The sequence below is a fragment of the Schistocerca americana genome, chromosome 7 (assembly GCF_021461395.2).
Source record: "Schistocerca americana isolate TAMUIC-IGC-003095 chromosome 7, iqSchAmer2.1, whole genome shotgun sequence".
In the NCBI taxonomy this organism is placed as follows: Eukaryota; Metazoa; Arthropoda; class Insecta; order Orthoptera; family Acrididae; genus Schistocerca; species Schistocerca americana.
This window is the reverse complement of record NC_060125.1, coordinates 596,457,148-596,473,417: the sequence shown is the minus strand read 5'-3', so window position 1 is coordinate 596,473,417 and position 16,270 is coordinate 596,457,148.

Genomic DNA, 16,270 nt, shown 5'->3' with positions numbered 1-16,270 from the left:
AAAAATAATTTAGTTTATAATGGGAAACAAACGCTTTCTGTTGACAATGGGCGTCACATAAAAGACTTGGCGAGCACTAACTGTTTAGGCTGACTCCAGCTACGCGATACAAAAACGTAACTTGACGCATGTGCCGAAACGCCACATAAAATGCGACTGAACAGTCTTACGAGAGACACGCGGCCTATATGCGTATTTAAAGTTTCATAATTATACATAGACTATTCATTATCGAAACTAATCAGAAAATTTTCAGGAATAAACAGCCCAGTTTTAACTTTTCATTGCGAAGAAAAGAACTTGATTGCATTATTTTTAATCATAGCTCGTTGCGAATTCTTCAATCTTTTAATTAACATATTTATTTTTCACAACCGAAGATTAAATACTGTTGGGTACAGCCGTATTTATTGACATGCTTGTTTATTTATTCTGGCACAATGGTGCAAACGAGAACTTGATGTTTACTCTGTATCTACATCTACTTCTACATACATACTCTGCAATCCACCATATGGTGCGTGGCGGAGGCTACCTCGCACCACAACTAGCATCTTCTCTCCCTGTTCCACTCCCGAACAGAACGAGGGAAAAATGACTGCCTATATTGCTCTGTACGAGCCCTAACCTCTCTTATCTTATCTTTGTGGTCTTTACGTGAAATATAAGTTGGTAGCAGTAACATTGTACTGCGATTCACGAAATGGACGCCTCCTTTCCTCTAGACACTCCCACCCGAGTTCCTGAAGCATTTCCGTAACACTCGCGTGATGACCACACCTACCAGTAACAAATCTAGCAACCCGCCTCTGAATTGCTTCTATGTCCTCCCTCAATCCGACCTGATAGGGATCCCAAACGCTCGAGCGGTACTCAAGAATAGGTCGTATTAGTGTTTTATAAGCGGTCTCCTTTACAGATGACCCACATCTTCCCAAAATTGTACCAATGAACCGAAGACGACTAACCGCCTTCCCCACAACTGCCATTAGATGCTTGTCCCACTTCATATCGCTCTGCAATGTTACGCCCAAATATTTAATCGACGTGACTGTGTCAAGCGCTACACTACTAATGGAGTATTCAAACATCACGGGATTCTTTTTCCTATTCATCTGCACTAATTTACATTTATCTACATTTAGCTGCCATTCTTTACACCTATCACAAATCCTGTCCAAGTCATCTTGTATCCTCCTACAGTCACTCAACGACGACACCTTCCCGTACACCACAGCATCATCAGCAAACAGCCGCACATTGCTATCTGCCATATCAAAGAGATCACTTATGTAGATAGAAAACAACAGCGGACCTACCACACTTCCCTGGGGCACTCCAGATGATACCCTCACCTCCGATGAACACACACCATCGAGGACAACGTACTGGTTCTATTACTTAAGAAGTCTTCGAGCCACTCACATATTTGGGAACCAATCCCATATGCTCGTACCTTAGTTAGGAGTCTGCAGTGGGGCACCGAGTCAAACGCTTTCCGGAAGTCTAGGAATATGGCATCCGTCTGATACCCTTCATCCATGGTTCACAAGATGTCGTGTGAAAAAAGGGCGAGTTGCGTTTTGCAGGAGCGATGCTTTCTAAAGCCGTGCTGATGCATGGACAGCAACTTCTCTGTCTCAAGGACATTCATTATATTCAAAACTGAGAATATGTTCGAGAATCCTGCAACAAACCGATGTTAAGGATATTGGTCTGTAATTTTGAGGATCCGTCCTTCTACCCTTCTTATATACAGGCGTCACCTGCGCTTTTTTCCAGTCGCTTGGGACTTTACGTTGGGCAATAGATTCGCGATAAATGCAAGCTAAATAAGGAGCCAATGCAGTAGAGTACTCTCTGTAAAACCGAATTGGAATCCCATCAGGACCTGGCGATTCATTTATTTTCAACCCATTCGGCTGCTTCACAACCCCAGGGATGTCTATCACTATGTCCTCCATACGGGAATCTGTACGAGACTCGAACGGCGGTATGTTTGTGCGATCCTCCTGCGTAAAGGATTTATCAGATGCTAAATTTAAAATTTCAGCTTTCGTTTTGCTGTCTTCCGTTGCCAGGCCAGACTGATCAGTGAATGACTGGATGGAAGCCTTCGACTCGCTTACCGATTTTACGTAAGACCAGAATTTCCTTGGGTTTTTCAACAAGATCTTTTGCTAAGGTATGACGGTGGTAGTGGTTGTGTGCTTCGCGCATCGCTCTTTTTACAGCAGCACGAATCTCTACTAACTTTTGTCTGTCCTCATTCTCCCGATCTTTCTTGTACCGCGAGTGCCACTGTCTTTGCTTCCTGAGTATTCTCCGAATTGCGCTGTTAATCCACGGTGGGTCTTTTCCGTCCGTAACCCACCTTTTCAGCACATACTTGTCCAATGCGTGATTTACAATGTGTTTAAAATTTGCCCATAATTCTTCCACGTCCATCGTACCGGAAGTAAATGAAGTCGATTCATTTGCTTAGTGGGATGCTAACAACTGCTTATCTGCTCTTTGTAGTAAGAATGCTCTCCTAGCCCTCTTGACCGACTTTTTAACTTTCGTAACCATAGTCGTAATGAAAACATCATGATCACTAATCCCTGTCTCAAAACTGACACCGTCGATGAGGTCTGGTCTGTTCGTGGCTACCAAATCCAAAATATTTCCATCACGCGTTAGCTGTCGATTTAGCTGCTGAAGACAGTTTTCGGATAATGTGTTCAAAAGTAATTCACACGACGGCTTGTCTGTACCACCTGTAATGAATCCACAGACATCCCAGTCTATACTAGGTAGGTTGAAGTCGCTTCCGACTAATATAGCATGATCCGGGTACTTCTGCGATACAGAGTGTAGACTCCCTTTGAATGTATGTGTTACATTGGTACATACCTCGTAACTACTTATCATTTTCAAAGATGAATTGTAAGTAAGACGGAAACAAAGTTTCTTGTGGGCTCGTACATTTATCCTGAGCTCCACTCAGTTGGGTTGCCATTGCGTTTCCGAGAGGGGTGGTTTAACCTACAGCGCAACCACTCTAGGGAAATAGCGTACTGTTATGACAGATTTTTGGTAGCACAGCTTTCTCGTATACGGGTGTGGTAATATCTAAGAACAGGCGTAGTAAGATGCACATTTGACACATCTTTGAACGTAATGATGACATACGATTTCTCCTGAAGCCATTACTCATCGGCTGCGTAACTGCTGCGCCCATTACACGTATAACAGTGGAACTCTTTTTTTACGTTTGTTTTTGTTGCATGTAAATACGTCCCTGAATATAAATCAAGAGTGTGCCGTTCTCTACACTGGATAATTTTTTTTTTCCGGGAACTTACACGATCCCTGTAGCCTGTAATACTTAAAGAGAAAAAAGAAAAACAGAGCCAGTCTCTGTTGTGTACTTTCAGTATGATAGCTCATATTTCACACTTTGTTAGGGTAAGTTTTATCACCCAGTTTTGTTACATACGCCCGTTGTGGAATATTAACAATGTGACTCTAGACTTCTCTGCATGCTCTTCTAAACCAGTCGTGACAAATCAAGTTACAAAAAATGCGACGGACACTGTGGACACTATGCTTATAGGCCCAATACACTCATAGCACCAAAATCGACATATCATGTGCTGTAATACTCGTAAACTTAATTTAGAAGAATTTTATTTACTACATGAGTTATCACAGCACAAACAGAGGTGACAGGCTATTAGAGAGAAATATAAAAACTTGTCAGAAAGAGAGCTTGAAAGACATGATGGTGAAGAGTAAAGATGAAGAAGAGAGCGAGTGGAAAATGTTGTTGATAAAGAAAGATAATAAGAACATGAAGGGCGAACCACTCTTTAGGAGAAGCAGACATTACCGGTTTCTTTATTGTTCCTTACGTGTTCCTTATTAAGAGAGAGCTCTCAGGAAATGCGTTGTTGCTCTTCAGCTGTACCAGGGGGTGAGGAGACGATCCCTACAACGTGGGAAAGCAGAGGATGTCTTGAGGAGCAAACAGAGGACGGGGACCGCTGTACGGAAATATCAACCAGAGACTCTACAGGGCGTCCACGTCATCAGGGCAAACATCTGACGCTAGGCCGCATTTTCGGCAGCAAACGCGATTTTGTGCGTCAACGGACTGCAAGTGGAACTCCTACGGAAGTCGTTGGTCCTTAAGGCTTGGACACACTCTAGTGTCTTCGGATGAAGTTTTCGGACCTTGATTCCTGTCCTCAACGTGATCCTCAAGATAGCCTTTACTGCCTGTCGAAGTCTGTCGATACCATTTTCTTCTACTCTGTCTATAGGCACAATGTTTTAAAGTAACAGGGATAATACAAATAAAACCAATCGTGTTAGTTTGCAGCTGGTGATAATGTTTATGTGCTCAGGTGATGATGATGATGATGTGCAGGAGACGACACTGGCTACAAATCACCTGTTGCCGGTGTATGTGGGTGGTAGGATCCGAGCAGGTGGTTTGAGGATGTTGAGATATACGATGAGCGACCTTGTTGCAGGGAGTGAGAGTTCCCGTGCCAGGTGTTCTAAATGTGGAAAGGCAGCGAGGACAGACATACTATTCGGTTTACGATAACACTGAGACGAGTGAAAAGTGTAGCCTAGAATGCAGAGTCAGTTAAAGATTTGTTAGGTACCGAGCCAAGTTGCTCCTACGTTCAGGTGCAGATTGGTACTGGAAGTGGGGCGTAAAGCGCGGAGACATCGGGCAGGACCTTTGTACCCAGGGACAGATTTTGTCTGACTGAAGGACATTTAGGTCAGATTGGAAGCGTGCTCGGATAGCCAAGGCGATCAAGGCGACCGCTGTTAAGCAGGAAATCCGGGTTCTGTCCCTGACAGACACAAATTTCACCTCTTATCATTGCTTGATTTCAGTGCCCATATGCAGCTTACGTTATTAAAACCTTCGACGAGAATAATTCGTGCCATTTGAATTGTGTAAGATAACTGCAACAATTCGGCTCTTGTCTTTTTCTGTTGGCATGAGCAGTAATTATAGTTTCCACTGCCGCGCGGGATTAGCCGTGTGGTCTGGGGCGCTGCAGTCATGGACTGTGCGGCTGGTCCCGGCGGAGGTTCGAGTCCCCCCTCGGGCATGGATGTGTGTGTTTGTCCTTAGGATAATTTCGGTTAAGTAGTGTGTAAGCTTAGGGACTGATGACCTTAGCAGTTAAGTCCCATAAGATTTCAAACACATTTCAACATTTGAACATAGTTTCCACTCGACCTTCAAAACTAACCTATTCCATCCGTTGTTGCCAACAATTTACATCACTTCGTAAAATGTTATACTTTTCGCCATACTTTTTTCTGATAAAAGCTGCTTTCAAAGTGTAACTTTGTTTTTACAGTGAAACGCCAAAGAAAAAGGTATAGGCATGCGTATTCAAGTACAGAGATATGTAAACTGGCAGAATACGGCCCTGCGGTCGGCAACGTCTATATGGGACAACAAGTGTCTGGCGTAGTTTTTACTGCTCCAATGGTAGGTTATCAAAATTTAAGTGCATTTGAACTTGGTGTTAGTGTCGGCGCACGAGCGATGCGACACAGCATCCCCGAGGTAGCGATGAGGTGGGGATTTTCCCGTACGACCATTTCACGAGTGTACCGTGAATATCAGAAATTCGGTAAAACATCAAATCTCCGACATCACTGTGGCCGGAAAAAGATCCTGCAAGAACGGGACCACTGACGACTGATGAGAATCACCGTGACAGAAGTGCAGCCTTTCCGCAGATTACTGCAGATTTCAATGCTGGGTCATCAATAAATGTGAGAGTGAGAACCATTCAACGAAACATCATCTATATGGGCTTTCGGAGCCGGAGGCCCACTCGTGTACCCTTGATGACTGCACGAAACAAAGCAATATGCTTCGCCTGGGCCCGTCAACACCGACATTGGACTGTTGATGACTGGAAACATGTTACCTGGTCGGACGAGTTTCCTTTCAAATTGTATGGAGCGGATGGACGTGTACGGATACGGAGACAACCTCACGAATCCATAGACCTTGCTTATCAGCAGCGGAAGTTCAAGCTGGTGGAGTATTTGTCATGGTGTGGGGCGTGCGCAGCTGGAGTGATGTGGACCCAGTGACACGTCACACGTACATAAGCATCCTATTTGATCACCTGCATCCATTCATGTCCATTGTGCATTCCGACGGGCAATTCCAGCAGGACAATGCGACACCCCACATGGTCTCGATTGCTACAGAGTGGCTCCAGGAACGCTCTTCGGAGTTTAAAAACTTCCGCTGGCCACCAAACTCCTCAGACATGAACATTATTGAGCACATCTACATCTACATCTACATCTATACTCCGCGAGCCACCTTACGGTGTGTGGCGGAGGGTACTTATTGTACCACTATCTGATCCCCCCTTCCCTGTTCCATTCACGAATTGTGCGTGGGAAGAACGACTGCTTGTAAGTCTCCGTATTTGCTCTAATTTCTCGGATCTTTTCGTTGTGATCATTACGCGAGATATATGTGGGCGGTAGTAATATGTTGCCCATCTCTTCCCGGAATGTGCTCTCTCGTAATTTCGATAATAAACCTCTCCGTATTGCGTAACGCCTTTCTTGAAGTGTCCGCCACTGGAGCTTGTTCAGCATCTCCGTAACGCTCTCGCACTGACTAAATGTCCCCATGACGAATCGCGCTGCTTTTCGCTGGATCATGTCTATCTCTTCTATTAATCCAACCTGGTAAGGGTCCCATACTGATGAGCAATACTCAAGAATCGGACGAACAAGCGTTTTGTAAGCTACTTCTTTCGTCGATGAGTCACATTTTCTTAGAATTCTTCCTATGAATCTCAACCTGGCGCCTGCTTTTCCCACTATTTGTTTTATGTGATCATTCCACTTCAGATCGCTCCGGATAGTAACTCCTAAGTATTTTACGGTCGTTACCGCTTCCAATGATTTACCACCTATGGCATAATCGTACTGGAATGGATTTCTGCCCCTATGTATGCGCATTATATTACATTTATCTACGTTTAGGGAAAGCTGCCAGCTGTCGCACCATGCATTAATCCTCTGCAGATCCTCCTGGAGTACGTACGAGTCTTCTGATGTTGCTACTTTCTTGTAGACAACCGTGTCATCTGCAAATAGCCTCACGGAGCTACCGATGTTGTCAACTAAGTCATTTATGTATATTGTAAACAATAAAGGTCCTATCACGCTTCCCTGCGGTACTCCCGAAATTACCTCTACATCTGCAGATTTTGAACCGTTAAGAATGACATGTTGTGTTCTTTCTTCTAGGAAATCCTGAATCCAATCACAAACCTGGTCCGATATTCCGTAAGCTCGTATTTTTTTCACTAAACGTAAGTGCGGAACCGTATCAAATGCCTTCCTGAAGTCCAGGAATACGGCATCAATCTGCTCGCCAGTGTCTACGGCACTGTGAATTTCTTGGGCAAATAGGGCGAGCTGAGTTTCACATGATCTCTGTTTGCGGAATCCATGTTGGTTATGATGAAGGAGATTTGTATTATCTAAGAACGTCATAATACGAGAACACAAAACATGTTCCATTATTCTACAACAGATTGACGTAAGCGAAATAGGCCTATAATTATTCGCATCTGATTTATGACCCTTCTTGAAAATGGGAACGACCTGCGCTTTCTTCCAGTCGCTAGGTACTTTACGTTCTTCCAGCGATCTACGATAAATTGCTGATAGAAAGGGGGCAAGTTCTTTAGCATAATCACTGTAGAATCTTAAGGGTATCTCGTCTGGTCCGGATGCTTTTCCGCTACTAAGTGATACCAGTTGTTTTTCAATTCCGATATCGTTTATTTCAATATTTTCCATTTTGGCGTCCGTGCGACGGCTGAAGTCAGGGACCGTGTTACGATTTTCCGCAGTGAAACAGTTTCGGAACACTGAATTCAGTATTTCTGCCTTTCTTCGGTCGTCCTCTGTTTCGGTGCCATCGTGGTCAACGAGTGACTGAATAGGGGATTTAGATCCGCTTACCGATTTTACATATGACCAAAACTTTTTAGGGTTCTTGTTTAGATTGTTTGCCAATGTTTTATGTTCGAATTCGTTGAATGCTTCTCTCATTGCTCTCTTTACGCTCTTTTTCGCTTCGTTCAGCTTTTCCTTATCAGCTATGATTCGACTACTCTTAAACCTATGATGAAGCTTTCTTTGTTTCCGTAGTACCTTTCGTACATGATTGTTATACCACGGTGGATCTTTCCCCTCGCTTTGGACCTTAGTCGGTACGAACTTATCTATGGCGTACTGGACTATGTTTCTGAATTTTTTCCATTTTTGTTCCACATCCTCTTCCTCAGAAATGAACGTTTGATGGTGGTCACTCAGATATTCTGCGATTTGTGCCCTATCACTCTTGTTAAGCAAATATATTTTCCTTCCTTTCTTGGCATTTCTTATTACACTTGTAGTCATTGATGCAACCACTGACTTATGATCACTGATACCCTCTTCTACATTCACGGAGTCGAAAAGTTCCGGTCTATTTGTTGCTATGAGATCTAAAACGTTAGCTTCACGAGTTGGTTCTCTAACTATCTGCTCGAAGTAATTCTCGGACAAGGCAGTCAGGATAATGTCACAAGAGTCTCTGTCCCTGGCTCCAGTTCTGATTGTGTGACTATCCCATTCTATACCTGGTAGATTGAAGTCTCCCCCTATTACAATAGTATGATCACGAAACTTCTTCACGACGTTCTGCAGGTTCTCTCTGAGGCGCTCAACTACTACGGTTGCTGATGCAGGTGGTCTATAGAAGCATCCGACTATCATATCTGACCCATCTTTGATACTTAACTTAACCCAGATTATTTCACATTCGCATTCGCTAATAACTTCACTGGATATTATTGAATTCTTTACTGCTATAAATACTCCTCCACCATTGGCGTTTATCCTATCCTTGCGGTATATATTCCATTCTGTGTCTAGGATTTCGTTACTGTTCACTTCCGGTTTTAACCAACTTTCCGTTCCTAATACTATATGCGCACTATTTCCTTCAATAAGAGATACTAATTCAGGAACCTTGCCCTGGATACTCCTGCAGTTTACCAATATTACGTTAACTTTTCCTGTTTTTGGTCTCTGAGGACGGACGTTCTTTATCAACGATGATAATGTCCTCTCTGGTAAGCAGTCAGGTATTTTATCGTTTCGCCCAAGGGGGGGTCCCTCTAACCTAAAAAACCCCCGTGTGCACGCCACACGTACTCTGCTACCCTAGTAGCTGCTTCCGGTGTGTAGTGCACGCCTGACCTGTCTAGGGGGTCCCTACAGTTCTCCACCCAATAACGAAGGTCGATGAATTTGCAACCATTATAGTCGCAGAGTCGTCTGAGCCTCTGGTTTAGACCCTCCACACGGCTCCAAACCAGAGGACCGCGATCGACTCTGGGCACTATGCTGCAGATATTAAGCTCAGCTTGCACTCCGCGTGCGATGCTGGTTGTCTTCACCAAATCAGCCAGCCGCCGGAAGGAACCAAGGATGGCCTCAGAACCCAAGCGGCAGGCGTCATTCGTTCCGACATGTGCTACTATCTGCAGCCGGTCACACCCAGTGCGTTCAATAGCTGCCGGAAGGGCCTCCTCCACATTACGGACGAGACCCCCCGGCAAGCACACCGAGTGCACACTGGCATTCTTCCCCGACCTACCCGCTATTTTCCTGAGGGGCTCCATAACCCGCCTAACGTTGGAGCTCCCTATAACTAATAGGCCCGCCCTCTGTGACTGTCGGGACCTTGCCGGAGAATCGGCCACTGGCCCAACAGGCGAGGCATCCTGTGGTGGCTCGGAAACGATGTCATCACCACTAGGAAGCACCCCGTACCTGTTGGAAAGGGGTAAGGCAGCTGCCACGCGGCCAGATCCCACCTTCGCCTTTCGGCCAGGCACGCGCGAGCCCACCACTGTCCGCCATTCACCCTGGAGTGATGGCTGACCGGTAAGATGCTCACTGCCGGAAGACGCAGCGACATCAGGGGTTCCATGTGATTCCAAGGCCACCGAAGTAGGCATGGGTCTCACCACAGTTGCCCCAACGCCACTACGAGCCGACGCCTGCGCCTCGAGCTCGATGAGCCTAACAGACAAAGCCTCCACCTGCCCCCGAAGAGTGGCCAATTCTCCTTGCGTCCGCTCACAACAACCACAGTCCCTACACATGACTATGTTTACCCTACTCTATACGGTGACAAATTCCCAAGATAATCTTCTGATGAGATACTCTGATAATCAAGAAACACTCACTGAAATACGAGACGCGAAAACTACGCTAGGTTTTCCCAGAAAAACTATTTAAAAGCTAAGCGCAGCAAATAAGTACAAAAACGCTTTATACAAACAGTACTCGCTGCTGCTGGTGCTCTCGCTCTGGCTGTCACAAGACAACTGCTGATTCAAGTGACTAGTGGCTAACGGCCGCGAAACAAACAAAAGACGGTTTTAGGGCGCTTTCTGTTCTAAACGATCAAGAAAACACTAAGAAATCTAACACGAAAACTACGTAAAGTTTTATCAAGAACTGTTAGTTACTATGCAGAGCAGATAAACACAAATAGAATCCCTTCCTTAGTGGAAGGTCGTAAACAAAATGCAAAATAAACGCTTTATACAAACAGTACTCGCTGCTGCTGGTGCTCTCGCTATGGGTGTCACAAGATCTCCACCCCTACGTACTCTTACAGATTTATGGACAACGTTGCAGGATTCATGCTGTCAGTTCCCTCCAGCACTACTTCAGACATTAGTCGAGTCCATGCCACGTCATGTTGCTTCACTGCTGTGTGCTCGCGGGGGCCCTTCACGATATTAAGCAGGTGTACCAGTTTCTTTGGCTTTTCGTTGTATATTAAGGAGCTCCTTAACAGCTGAAATCTTGAAATTTTCAATTTTTCCTTTTTTTCATTTATCTTAATCTACAAGATTTCTCCTTTCCAATGATATACAATACATATTTATTATGCCTTATTTCTAGTTTATTTATTTTTTAAACAAAACACTATGTGGTCATCACCATTTTCCAAGAATCTAACAGTTGAAGAAGGTAAGATTGGTCAGTTGTTTACGAGACATGGACTCAAGAGCTTGGACGCAACTGACGAAGAGAAGCGTTATGGATAAAATGTAACTATCACAAAAACTGGAGTGCCTAGATCACGTACAAAAGCGAGTGTGTACGAGGCTGCGCCGACTGAAAACTGCGCACAAGGGAAATAAATTGGAAGATGGAAGAGAGTTAGATAGTAAGAACAAACTAACAGAATCTGTCACAAAATATAAAACTATAAAAGCAAGGCCACCAGGCAAAACATTAGTAGCGTAGAATATAGAAAAGCTGTATGGGTAGTTTTGTTTCATCTCTCTTCAACAGACGGTAAACCCATTCATGGCCTGTGCGCTCCAGGAAGTGATTATTGTTGCAAATACAACAGAGCACAACAAAATAGCGAGAAATTTATTCACAATCGAGCAATAGTTTTGCTATAGTGGAGTTTTTGAAAAAAACTTTCAGAGATTTTTTAGATGTAAGATAACTGAAGTAATGTCTTCATCGCCGCACCAAGAATCCTAACGAGACCACTAACATTGTAATCTGGGCCATAATTCCCAAAACAGTGTTTGTGTCCTTTAGTACACTGCATTCTGATGACTTTGATGCAGTTTCAACGTTCAGTGAAAGCAATGTTGGAAGGTGTGAAGTCCTTTTAAAGACTGCTACAAGCTGAAGTCGTTTCACAGTGACACAATGGTAAATTCAGATAAAGGTAAAGTTAAGGCGTCGTATAGAGCTATTAGAAACCTTGAAAAAAGGCAAGGAAAAATTACATTGCAATATGAGATTGAACAGGGTACAGACAACCCGTCTTATGGAAATGGAATGCATTGCTAATTTTCATGGTTGTTCCCCATAATTTGTATTTCCTAAGAATAAAGTGTACTTTTTCTCAGATTCTACTTGCCATAATTTGTTAAGAATTCCAGAATAGAAATTTCAGTATTGGGCATATTCTCACATAGGGGCCGGCCGGAGTGGCCGAGCGGTTCTAGGCGCTACAATCTGGAACCGCGTGACCACTACGGTCGCAGGTTCAAATCCTGCCTCGGGCATGGATGTGTGTGATGTCCTTAGGTTAGTTATGTTTAGTAGTTCTAAGTTCTAGTGGACTAATGACCTCAGCAGTTAAGTCCCATAGTGCTCAGAGCCAACTGAGCCATTTTTTTTCACATAGGCGTTTTCCTATTTTGTCAAGCTCAAAGAAGTTGGAGCCTTACTTACATAGAAAAATGTAGACCAATTTGTATTTTGATATCCACATTTACAAAAATAATTATTATCTTAAAAGTAATCAATATTCTTAGAAAGCTTCTGTTAATCCGGTTAGAAATGTGTAACCTAAAATACTTTTTTTTTTTACAAATTTTTTTCCCAATAGTTTCTGATGACACATACCTTCCATATGAGGGTTTACCAACTTGCTCAGAGCCCCTTTAAAATATTATTCTGTCTGGCAAAGAGTGCCATTAAACATAATTAGTTCAAAATGGTTCAAATGGCTCTGAGCACTATGGGACATAACATCTGAGGTCATCAGTCCCCTAGAACTTAGAGTTACATAAACCTAACTAACCTAAGGAAAGCACACTCATCCATGCCCGAGGCAGGATTCGAACCTGCGACCGCAGCGGTCGCACGGTTCCAGACTGAAGCGCCTAGAACCACTCGGCCACAACTGCTGGCAAACATAATTAGTATTTTACTTCACAGATGCTATATTTTCAAATATTTTCTATCGTTGATCGTTTAAAGAAAGAACCGGATTTTTAGTTCCGTTACCGTTGATGAAATTTACATCACACAGGGAAGTCTCCGACCTGCTTTTGTCTACTAAAAATACATGTCAATGAAATAAAATAGAGGCGTGACTATGAATACATCGTAAGAAGCGGAAAGACGCCTCGAGGAGAGCCAATTTGGCTCGTGTCACAACGCGGCCTCATCTGCTTTTGATGCGGTCTCTCGAATTTGTGGGAACCGCTCATTCGCTGCTTGGCACCGGTGTTGACGAACTTCTCTCCGCGGGAAAGACGCCTGCCCGGCCGCCTTTGGGGGCAGCAGCAGACGCGACACCCGGCTGTGGCAGGTAGAGTATAAAGCAGTTTGCCGCGCCGGGCCATCTATATGTAAACGGGCGAGCTGTCTTGCCTGTCTGCGCTCCACACAGGCCACGGCGGCGACGCTCAGCGGCGCGACGCGGCGCGACGTGCGCCCGACCCGCCACTTCACGCCGCGTTCACAGGCTCTTTAGGACCGACACGTACTGGGACGGGATTAGACTCCTCCCTTTGGTTCTCCTGGAAAACTTTATTCCTATATATTTAGCAAACCCGGCGTTCTTGTGCTCTATCGCTTGTTTCCAATCCGAAGTTGTAATTTGCAGTACGGAATAGTGTTTGGCAAACCTTAAAATTAGGCAGCATTAAATAGAAGATGAAATACACATTAAAGGCAAAAAATCCTAACACCAGGATGTAATTAATGCAGAGTAACTTAGGTGACATACACTACTCGCCATTAAAATTGCTACACCGAGACGAAATGCAGATGATAAACGGGTATTCATTGGACAAATATACTAGAACTGACATGTGATTACATTTTCACACAGTTTGGATGCATAGATCCTGAGAAATCAGTACCCAGATCAACCACCTCTGGCAGTAATAACGGCCTTGATACGCCTGGGCATTGAGTCAAACAGAGCTTAGATGGCGTGTACACGTACAGCTGCCCATGCAGCTTCAACACGATACCACAGTTCATCAACAGTAGTGACTGGCTTATTGTGACGAGCCAGTTGCTCGTCCACCATTGACCAGACGTTTTCAATTGGTGAGAGATCTGGAGAATGTGCTGGCCAGGGCAGCAGTCGAACATTTTCTGTGTCCAGAAAGGCCCGTGCAGGAACTGCAACATGCGGTCGTGCATTATCCTGCTGAAATGTAGGGTTTCGCAGGGATCGAATAAAGGGAGAGCCATGGTCGTAACACATCTGAAATGTAACGTTCACTGTTCAAATTGCCGTGAATGCGAACAAGAGGTGACCGAGACATGTAACCAATGGCACGCCATACCATCACGCCTGGCGATACGCCAGTATGGTGATGACGAATACACGCTTCGAATGTGCATTCACCGCGATGTCGCCAAACACGGATGCGACCATCATAATGCTGTAAACAGAATCTGGATTCATCCGAAAAAATGATGTTTTGCCGTTCGTGCGCCCAGGTTCGTCGTTGAGTACACCATCGCAGGCGCTCCTGTCTGTGATAGCGTCAAGGGTAACCGCAGCCACGGTCTCCGAGCTGATAGTCCATGCTGCTGCAGACGTCGTCGAACTGTTCGTGCAGATGGTTGTTGTCTTGCAGAGGTCCCCATCTCTTGACTCAGGGATCTGGACATGGCTGCACGATCCGTTACAGCCATGCGGAGAAGATGCCTGTCATCTCGATTGCTAGTGATACGAGGCCGTTGCCATCCAGCACGGCGTCCATATTACCCTCCTGAACCCACCGATTCCATATTCTGCTGACAGTCATTGGATCTCGACCAACGCGAGTAGCAATGTCGCGATACGATAAACCGCTGTTGTGATAGGCCAGAATCCGACGTTTATCAAAGTCGGAAACGTGATGGTACGCATTTCTCCTCCTTACATGCTGCATCACAACAACGTTTCACCAGGCAACGCCGGTCAACTGCTGTTTGTGTATGAGAAATCGGTTGGAAACTTTCCCCATGTCAACGGCGCCAACTTTGTGTGAATGCGCTGAAAAGCTAATCACTTGCATATCACAGCTACTTCTTCCTGTCGGTTAAATTTCGCGTCTGTAGCACGTCACCTTCGTGGTGTAGGAATTTTAATGGCCGGTAGTGTATTAATGTGATTAACATTGCATGATCACATGTTAATGTAAGTGCTAGAAAAGCCACTGCAAAAGTGGAATGCTGGTACATTAATAACCTGTGTAACAGCCATATTGTTGAATGCAAGCATGCAGACAGGGATGCGTTGTGCGCCGGGCGTCAGTTCGTGGTACAGAGTTCGATACCTGTTGCACGTGGTCGGTCAATACAGCGACGGTTAATGCCGGTTGCGGCGGACGCTGGAGTTATAGCCCTATGGTGTCCCACACGTGCTCGACTAGAGACAGATCTGATGATCGCGCAGGCAAAGGCGAAGTGTCGAAACACTGTAGAGCATGTTGGGTTACAACAGCTTTATGTGGGCGAACGTTAAACTGTTGGAAAACACTTCCTGGAATGCTGTTCACGAAATGCAGCACAGAATGTGGAATCACCAGACCGACGAACAAATATACAGTCAGGATGAGTCGGATTACCACGAGCCTACTGCCATATGAAATTGCACTTCTACGGAGCGTAACTCCAATTGTAGGTGCAGTGTGTCTACGCCGCTGATAGGTTGATTACAGGCGCTCTCCTGGCGTTCTTCTAAGATACACACGGCCATTATTGACACCGAGGCAGTACCGGCTTTCGTCAGAAAACACAATAGGTCTTCAACCTACCCTCCAACGAGCTGTCGCTTGACTCCAATGAAGGCGCAAATACCGGTGGTCGGGGGTCAATGGAACACGGTATAGGGCGTCTGATTTGGAGCAGTCCTTGAGGTAACCACTGGGGTAGGTAGTATTACTGTTAAAGAGAACGAGACCATCCTAACGCCAGCCGGAGTGGCCGTGCGGTTCTAGGCGCTACAGTTTGGAACCACGTGACCGCTACGGTCGCAGGTTCGAATCCTGCCTCGGGCATGGATGCGTGTGATGTCCTTAGGTTAGTTCGGTTTAAGTAGTGCTAAGTTCTAGGGGACTGATGACCACAGCAGTTAAGTCCCATAGTGCTCAGAACCATTTGAACCATCCTAACGAACAGTACATTAGTAGCTAATGTATTTAACAATCATTTCTTAAGCGTAGGAGAAAAAATTGGTGAGAACAGTTCAAAATAAAAAGCTAGGCAGTACATGGAAGAGTCTGTTTTGAAAAAAATTAGTCAGATAAAATTTCACCTAACTACCTCTTGTGAAGTAAGTAAAATTATTAAATTTCAGAAAAATAAATGTTCTGTTGGAGTAGATGACATCTCGAATAATGTATTAAAACAATGCGGAGCAATTACAGCT